Below are 10496 nucleotides of genomic sequence, written 5' to 3'. Positions count from 1 at the left end.
GCTATATGCTTTTCCCTGTAACAAGATTCTTACTGTTCTACTAACTGGGTAGCAAGTTCCATATCCTCTTCTACTTCGGTGGGTCTCTCGTTTTCCACTTTCTGGTAATCACTTTTTGCTAATAAAAGACTTATCTACACTATTTCCTGAAAATTCCTGTTCAGCTGATGCACCTCTCCCAAATAGATAGATCTGTTTGTTATTTCAAAGTGATCTTTTATTACTGCATCTACTAGCATTTGCACATCTTTTATAAATGTTGAATCCCCATACATCTCCAACATGTTCCCTCTGCCTTTGGAAACATTTTCCTAATCCTCTCCAGGGTATAGAAATACATGTGGAGTCACTTCCAAGCAGGTCCTAAAATCTAACCTGACTTTGTTGCCTTACCCACCTGCACTCCGGGTTTTGTAACTCCTTATCTGAAATCGTATCCCATCGTATCCCATATCCCAGTTCGTATCATACTTCCTTTTCTTTCCTGACCTTCATTTCCTCCAGTTCAAACCACTGCTGTAATCGTTTGCTCATGTCTTAATAGTTCCATATCCAAATCTGTCTGTCCATCTATAAAGAATATTGTCACTAAATCTTCCACCTCTGTGTCCCCTTGGAGCTTCTTCCATCATTTCCACCCACTCCTGCTTGTATTTTTTCTGCATGCACCCCTTATCAACAAGGCCCCCTGGCATGCTTGCGATTATGTCAGCATATGAACTCCTACTCCCCTTTTTTCCTTTGGCATCATTATCCTTTCCCATGCTACTCTCTGGGTCTTCCTTTCACATAAATAATAAGACATTATTTGCTTCCACCATTTTAGTATTTTTTACCTTCTGGCAACCACCAGAATATTTGACAGGTACATCTGCGAAAAATAAAGCTGCAGGAGTTGCACTCTCTGACCAAATCTAAAGGATCTTGCATTTCCATAATGTTTGTTTAACCTCTTTTCCTTCTTTTACATAATAATAAATGAGTCTTGAACTGTGTCAGCCAGCCATACTCCCAGATATTTGACTGAGGTCTGTGTAATCATTACTGCTTTCTCCTCTTCTCAACTCTCTTCCAGTCTCCTATTAATACTTTTCAACTGTGATTTCTCTTTATTTACCTTATAGCCTTCCCTCCTTGTAAATCCCAATAATATCTGCCTCAGAAGTTCCTTATCTTAATGTTAGCAGGATGCCAACTTCATGCTTTCCATCAATGTATTTAACTGTCTCTTCCCATAGGTTTTGCTTTCCTCTGTTCCAATCTTCACAAATCAGTCCTGAATCTCCATTAATCTGGTCCTTATTTTCTCCTCTAGTCAATTCTTCTCTTTGGAATTATTTAATAGTTATTTAGGAAACCTCCAATGTCTTACTAATTTGTCAGTAACTACCATTCTATGTCACTGTTACTAGTGCATGATCCACACACACATTAGCTGTTCTATCCTTATAAGTTGCCCTTCCAAACCTTTGAAAACTGTATATACTCTGTTTATCCTGGAAATCATACATGACATCAAATGTGCAGGCACAGAGATTCCTGGACTGGACCAGATTGTTAATATGCTGACCAGGGGTGCAAACATACTGGATTTGGTCTCACTAATATGGGAAAGTGCTGCATAGCCCCTAATATAATGTCCTCTCTGGTAAGGTCAGATCACAAAATGGTCTCCTTTGAAGTAAAAATAAAACCCAGAACGCCAGCTAACCCTGGAATGTTCAAGAACTACTCTAAAGCTAACTTCCTACTATTAAGTGATAACCTTGCAAAATTTCAACCCCCCCCATAAATCCCGAGAACACTGCTGCCTATGCAGAACTGTTCTAAGAAACCCTATGCAAGCATGTTAATAGCTGCATAGTGGCAGCTGTACCCACCAGAGAGAAATCCAGAACTAACTCAAAAAACAAGCCACCCTGGCAGAATAAGAACATCAATAGGCTCTGTAACAGAAGGAATAAAATCATAGCAAAAATTGGAAGGTGTAGCTCCCAGCAGGATAAAGCACTCTCATTAAACTAAACAAACAACTCAGAGAAAAAAATGTCTACCAAAACCAGATTTGACATACATTTGGCCTCCGAGGCCAAGGATAAGCACAAGGCATTATTTAGCTGTGTCTGCAACCTCAAAGGCAATACACAATTGTGTGCAGACCTCATTGTTAATGGAGCTAGCTATACTGAGCCAGAAGATATAGAAAACCTACTGGCAGATAAATTCACCTGTAACTTTACTTGTCTCCCCCTCCACCTCCCCTCAGGAAATACCATCAAATATAACTCCCCATACTATCACTAGGGAAAATGTCTCCATGCTCTCTTTAAGACCATGAACACTTCGTCAATGGGCCCAGATATTATCAAAGAATGCCTTTTACAAATCTATCTAAAAATAATCTTAGCAAATCGGAAATGTCCTACAATAACATTGCCAGATTTGCTACAGGCAACCCATTTAGAACCCACCATTGCATTAATTTAAAGCAGCTGGGATGGCTTGAACTACAAAATCTGATTAAATTCCATCAACTATCTATAGCCCACAACACTCTTTACAAACCTTCCAAAACTCCTATTCTATCCACACTCATCACTCCCTATAAAAACATGAAATCCTTAAGGTCTGCTCAGAGACTTCTAGTACATACAACTAAACCAAACAACAAGGCTGGTGACTCCCTCTTTTCTAATATTGTTGGAAAAGCCTGGAAACTCCTCCCCAGTGAACTCTCCTCACTTCCCTCACTGTCATGCTTCAAAAACAAATTGAAAGTGTTCCTCAGAACACACTGGTTATGCCCCTGTACTAAGCCTGACTAGTTATGTATCTCTTAATACTTTGCTCTTCCTACCCCTTCTACTCATTAACTGTAATTCCTTCCTTATTAACCATAATACTGTCATCCCTCTAGAACATCTTGATTGTACTAGCATGCTATGTTATGCCTGTAGTCTGCACTGCTGAATTTACTGTGATAACCTGTAATATGCATTGTAAATATGATTATTTGTTTAATGTTTCCTTATTTGTTATCTTGTTAATTTCATTGTTCTATCTTGGAACTTATCTCCCCGGGCCCCTACTGAAAATGGACATGTATCCAGTTAGACTAGCCCGGTCAACAAATGTAAAATAAAATAATAATAATACATAAATGAAATGTAACCTATCAGGCCGTTTGTAATTGCTATGCAACCATAATGTCTGCGCAGGCTTTGTGAATAATGAATGGAGAACAGCAATAGTCATCCCTCTACACAAAGGTGGTCCATATACAGATCCTAGAAAGTACAGATGCACAAGTCTCAGTCTCACATGCAAAGCCATGGAAAGAATTATCATAGAAATGACATCGGAAACTCCAGGGACTGGACTCAACCCAATCTGGTTTTGTCAAGGGCAGGTCATGCCTACTCACCCTGCTGGACATCTTTGAGAAGGTCACCAAATCAATGGATGAGGGTAAAATGTTTCACACTGTCTGCATTGACCTGGCCAAGTCATTTGACACAATACCCCACTCAGGTATTGTCGGCAAACTCAAGAGGTTAGGTATAAACTCTTATGTCACCAGGTGGATAGCCAGCTGGTTCACAGACAGGACCCAGGAAGTTAGAATTGGGGAGTCCACCTCTACAAAGAGGCAAGTCACAACAGGAGTCCCTCAGGAATCGGTCCTGGGACTGCTCCTTTTTGACATTTACGTCTCTGAAGTCAAGGCCAATGTCAAGGGCCTCTGGCTGACCAAATTTGCAGATGACTGTAAATTAAGAGCAGCCATAGACTCCCCCACCAACACTAATGTTCTGCAGGAAGGACTGACACAGACAAATGCCTTGTGTCAAAGCCATGGACTAAAATTAAATACCAAGAAATGCATAATAGTATTCTTTGGGAAGTCATCCACTCCTGGTAGGTAACTATAATATTGGCAACACATCTCTAAGAGTCAACCCAATTGCCGGGAACTTGGAGACACACATAGATAGTAATCTAGCCTTTGATCATCATGTGTCTACATTAGTAAGGAAATCATTCTTTGTTATGCAACTTATAAACAAAGGTATGGTATCTAGGTCAAAAGAAGTAATTGTTCCACTGTATTCAGTCTTCATCAGACATATAATTGAGTACAATGCCCCCTTTGGTCTGTACCTAACCAGAGACATCCAACAACTGGAAGGACCACAGAGGGTCCTCACTGAAAGAGTACATGGCATAAATGACATGTCCAATGCAAACTGCTTCAAAGCCCTATCCCTGTATTCTGTCTGCTACAGACTGTTCAGGGGTGATCTGTGCCTGGCATACAAGGTGTTGTCAGACTGTACCCTGATGGACTTCCCACATATCCTCAAAACAACCAGCACCACAATTACCCTGTTCTAAAGTCTTGCCTGTGATATAAGTAGGGCCTGCTGGAGAGACAGATATGCATCCCAAAGACTACCCCTTCTCATAAATAGGCTCCCAATCCATATAAAGCAGAGTTCCTCCCCAACCCAATTCAAGTAAAATTTGGACAAGTGGATGGAGAACAGGAAATTCATCCCTGGTTTGACACAGGCAGCCAGTAAACAGTTCATCTCCCAGGTTCTGCTTGGAAATGATTCATCTCTGAAGCCCCTGCTTACACTTATCAAGGGTACCAGAACTTGTCGGACATTTGGGATGCATGGCTAGGCTTAAAAAGGCCCTTGTGACCATTTATCCTAGTACACATCTATGAACCTTTGACCCCATGAGCCTATTCTACATCATGTTTTATGCCTTAGGGAGTAATATGTCATGACTATGACTCTTTCTTCACTGTCCTCCAACAGTCACTCCATACCACCTGTCTAGAAAAATTTACCAAAAAAATATCTCTGGAGCTTTTTTCCCCGGGCTTCTGCTGAAAATGGGCTTATGCCCAGCTGGACTTGTTCCTGGTTAACAAATGTCAGATAAATAAATAAATAAAAATCTCCCCTCCTTTGTTAGTCTAATGGCTCTCAGGCTCCACTCCCTTCATCTTGTGCAGAAAAGTGATTCCAGTCTCACATCACTAACATCATTCCCTCTTGTTACCTTACCAGTTATCAGTAATTTTCTCTTTTCCTTAATGGATGTACATGGGAATAAATCGACCCCTATTACTGTCATTCTCCATCCCCCTGTCCAGTCCTTATCTCTGCCATCCTCCCCTTCTTATATCCAAACCTTTGTTGCATCTCATTGCCCAAAATCCCATTTGGTAAAATCATCACACTTTGCCTCTTCCTTCTTTCCTACACTGAGTCACTTAACACTTTAAACCCAGTTTTATTTAACTTATTACATTCTCCAGTGCTTAGGCACATCTCAGTTAATACTATTAAATCTACTCTCTCTCTCTCTCTCTCTCTCTTACAATACTGCATGATTCTCCATCCTTTGACTGGGTTATTTAGCCCATTGACATTTAATGTTGTTACTTTCAGCTGTATTGTGTGCTCATCTTAGCCTCCCAGAATCCTCCCAGTAGCTCTTTTATCCTACAACCGGTTGCTCTACCACCTTCTGATGATCTTTTCCAACTTATCCTTCACCTACATTCCTTAAAGAGATCTTCCTCTGTAACTGCTTTTTTACAATCCACATCTACCATCTGACTTTGCACACCCACAAATTTCCACTCTACCCCCATAAGTACTTATATTAACAATGTGTAGTTTTTTCATAAGCACTTCCAAGGTCAGGAAACAAATGTCTCCCCTGGAGTCCCCTTGTCATTACTATGACTTTGGCTTACCAACTGGCAACAATAGCACTTTGCCCTCTCCATTCCCATACTTTCATCTCCTGCTTCCTTACCCATTTACTCTGTCATCTGATATCAACAGATTCCTCATTCCCATGAGTATTCACTTTGCTCTTCCCAATGCATCACTCCATCTTTTTTATCTTTCAAGTTATTTACCTCTCCTCCATCTAATCCTGTTCAAGTTAACCCTACCTCTTACCCCAGATTGATATTCTCACCCTGCAATGCTCCACATCATTGTAAGTTCCTTCAGCCATTCCACCCCTTATATACTCCTCGGTGCCTGCTCATGACTTATACCTTCCTCTAATGTTGCCTGTTATATTTTACAGTGTCTAAAGCATCCACAGTTGCACCATTAAGAATGAACCTGTATAAAGAATACAACCCCCTAACATTTTCAATGCATCCAACATTTTGCAACTTGCCTGCTGTCAGATCTGGATGTTACTTTATCATGTCAGTCAAACCTCCCTTCAGCAGCTACCAAACTGTAGTATCAGTAGAAATTTTACAGTTATTTTCACCTACTCTGTTAGCTCCTACACTTTGCTGGTAGCAATAAGAGAAAAAGTACAGTACAAATGCCATCAACTGTTGCACCATTATTAATAAACAGGTGAAGAAAAAGCAACCGCATAACATTATCTTACCATTTACACCTGCCTTGGGCTACTATCTAACTGTAGTGTCTGGAGTTTATTTTACAATTCTTTTCACCTCCTCCACCACCCCACCCACCTTACAGACTGCTATTTTTGTTAATAAAGAAAAAGTACAGTATGAATAACAATGGCTGTTGCTCTATTAATGATCAGATCTAAAGAGAAGGCAACCCCCATAAGACTGACATTACACTGGTAATTTGATACAAACTAGTCTGCTCTTCAGATGGAGTTTTGCTTCCTCTTGTCTTTTGTAGCTCCCTGGTCACAGCATGGGTAGTATTTTTACCTCTTCTACCAAATTAAACAGCCCACAGTCCAGATAGCAATGATATTCTCTGTGCAACCATGGTAGAGGGAAGCCATCATGCCTCTACTAATCTCCCCTTTTAACTGTGGGACTAAACAAAGTAATTTCTTTAAACATAGTCATTTCTTCATTGTAACAGCCTCAATGCCTTCTAGTATAAATTTCTTATCACGTCAGTAAAATAATTCCAAACTTAGTCATGAGAAGTTTTAATATTACATATTTAAACTCTAACATTTAATCTATCACCTTATTTGTGAACATGTAACGCCTGGTATTCTTTCATTGTAAAATAGATTAATTTATCTAGCAGCACTCCTGTTAGTCATCTCATACTACATGGATACATAGTCAAGAGTATTTTGCAAATCCAATCACTCCTTCTATTGGGATAAATCTCCAGATGTCCTATTGACAAATCTGTGCAGAAACTCACATAGATATCTGGCTTAGCATTGTAGGCACTGTAAAATGCTCACTTGTAGACAGAGAGGGAAAAAGGCATAAAAAACTGGGCCTGCTGTCTACTATCATCAAACACTTTCCCTCCAATGTTTGACATAGCGATGTGGTTATTGATAAAGAATCTCCTCTTAAAAGGAGGAGGCCTTTTCCTCATGTGGGGAGCCTATTAGCAGACAGGCTGTGAGGAGAAAATGAAGTGTGTTCTCCTCTCAGACACTTAATGGCTGGTGCATCTTACTTTATCCTCCACCCCACTAGGGCTACATCATACCTCTGAATTTCCTTGTCCACCACAGCTACATTGGAGAGATTCAGGCATGTCATCCAACCTCTGGATAAGCACACCCATCTCCTTACCAGTTCAAAAAAGAAGGACTTGCTACATCTTACTTGCATTACTGTAGAATGTAGTACTGAAATTCATTTAGGTGCAGAAATGAATATCAATGCTGCATTAATAATGAATTGCCATATGCTGATCACACCCCCTCACACTTCGCACCCAGGGCAGCTGCCCTCTTTGCCCCAACCTAGCTATGCTTCTGTATCCAAGCTGCTTCATAGGTTCATAGGAGGTTACTAAGCTAATGGCCCTAGGGCCTTTACAAGCCTAGCCATGTAGAAAGCCTGTGTACCCTAATTGACCATAATTAGATGTTTTTTGTTAGCAGAGTGATTCTATGAGCAGCACCAACTATCCCTGTCCGTGAGGGACATAGGTGCCACCTCTGAGGTGAATTTACAGTCACCCATCCAATTGTCAAGGTTCCACTTAAATAGGGTCATTGAGGAGCTCTGCTTCACTTGAAGTGGACGTTTATTCCAGAGGAGTTGAAATTTCTGGGAGATACATCCGTCCCTCCTACATGTTTTGTTAATGTCACAGCCTAGGTTGAGAATCCTGGAAGGAGTGACTCGTGTCCCATTTGATTTGCTGATTTACATCATTTCCATTAGGGCAGAGTCAAAGACTGCTCTGTAGGCCGGGCACAGGTCACCTTTCAGCAGCCTGTATGATACAGAGTACAGTGACAAGGCTTGCAGTCTTTTCATGCAAGTCACATTTTGGAGGCCCTGGATTCTCTTGGTTAGAAACCTCTGTGATATCTCCAGTCGCTGCAGGTGTCTGTGAGATTCATACAGTAGGAAGCATTGTACTCAATTAGTAGACTGATAAGGGTCAAGTACAGCAGAATTATAACCTCCTTAGTCTTGGATGCAATGCCCTTATTTATGAGATGCACAATGTAGAAGGCTTTCCTTAACACTATGGACACATGGTGATTAAAGTTTAGATTAACATCAGCCTGTATTAACAAGTCTCGCACCACTGGATTTGAGCTTAGAGGGGTGGTATCATAATTAGCAGGGATTACTTCACTTCTTTACCAAACAGGATAATGACACATTTTTTTGCATTTAGCTTTAGTCCGTGACATTGGCACCAGTGATTTGTCTGTGTCAGCCCTTCTGTAATACGTTTACATCGTTGGGGGACTCTGCAAATTTGGTAAGCCACAGGCCATCTACTTTTGCCTGGACCTTAGAAAATAGATTCCAAACAGTAGATGGCCCAGCACAGATCCTTGTGGTATCCCACTGGTAACAGGTCTACTGGTGGAGGTGGACTCCCTAACTTTGACAGACTGTTTTCTGTTGGTGAGCCAGTTGGCTACCCATCTAGTGATGTATGGATTAATCCCAAGCTGGGAGAGTTTCTCAATGATTCTTGAGTGGGGGATTGTGTCAAAAGCCTTGGCTAAATCAAGATAGGTGCTATGCCCTCATCCAGGTCTTTGGTGACATTCTCAAAGAAGTCCACTAGGTTTAATAAGCAAGATCTATCCTTGACAAAGTCAAACTGGATCAGGTTAAGAGTTTGAAAGTTGCTTGTATCCTTGTTGATAAGGTCCACGATGATTCTTTCCATGGCTTTGCAGATAAGGCTGGTTAGGCATATGGGTCAATAGTTTCCTGAGTTGTTTAATGGACCCCCTTTGAGCAAGGGGATTACTGCTGCTCTTCTCCAATCTACCGGAACAAAGCCAGTGCTCAGGCTATAGTTAGAGAGTGCCAAATGGTTCTGCTAGGTCTTGTTTTAGATTGTTTAGTAAGAAACCTGGGTCTTGGAGAGCACTTGTATGACCTGTTCTTTGGAGATACTTGGCACAGGACTGGTGTCAGAAATGCTTGGGGTATGGCTGGTGGGGATGGGGGGGTGAAGTCATTGTCAGATCTGTCAGCCAGCAGGTTGGCAATTTCCTTAGGTTCAGTGGGAGTGGTACCATCCACTATAAACTTGGCACACAGCTGGGCATTCCCTTTTAGGTTTCAGACATAACTAAAGAATGCTTTATGGTTGTCTTCAGCTAGGGGTGCTAATTTAGTGTTGTAACTAGCATTAGAGGACTTTACAAGATATTTGATTTGCTTGTTCAAGCTGTGGCGGGTATAATTATTCAGCTGAGTAAGTTTCCTGTTGTTCTTAGATATCACTTTCCTTCTTTTGTTTAATAACTTATTTATTCTTACAGTCCACCAGGGAGGCTTGTTTTTTTGGGAGGACCTGGTTTTAGTCCAATCAGGTACAGCTGAGTCAGAACATTTGTTTAAGTGGCTATAGAGGGCATTTGTGTACTTTTGTGCATAGGAGTCATTGTTGTCTGTGTTAGCAGGGGCATTGAAACTTGTTATACCATTGCTTTGTAGGCTATAGTGTGCTTTGGGGAAAATTTTCAGTTTTATTTGCTCCTGTGGGGTGGCATGTCTGATCTTTACTTCAAACAAGACTGATTTATGGTCTGATCTTAAAAGGGAGTTCAACACACATGGAGTAGTACAGTGACACCCCTCAATGTTGGTGAACACTAGGTCTAGGACATTTGAGCTCCTTGTGAGGGTGCAGATCAGATGTTCCAGGGCATTTGAATTAAAGGAACCTCAGAGTGATCATGTTTGTGCTTGTGTAAGTCACCCAGTCAAAGGAAGAATAGTTGAAATCTCCCAGGATCAAGGTGTTTGGCTGTATACTGAGTGACTCTAGCAAGTCCAGATAGGCGGTGTTCTTCTCCTTTTTCATGGTGGGGGACCTGTAGCTTGTGATAATGTGGTCAGGTGTATTGCCCATGGTTATTTGGACCTGGAGTAACTCAAGAAAGTCATATTGTTTTACCAGTCTTGAGGTGCAGATGGATTTAATGAAGATGGATACACCTCCAACTTTGGTTCTTTCACACTCGTTTTGAGGTCTTAACGTGTAAAAGGC

The sequence above is a fragment of the Protopterus annectens genome, chromosome 1.part0 (genome assembly GCF_019279795.1).
Source record: "Protopterus annectens isolate FY-2018-M chromosome 1.part0, PAN1.0, whole genome shotgun sequence".
NCBI classification, from domain to species: Eukaryota; Metazoa; Chordata; order Ceratodontiformes; family Protopteridae; genus Protopterus; species Protopterus annectens.
Note: the sequence above shows the minus strand (reverse complement) of the source record.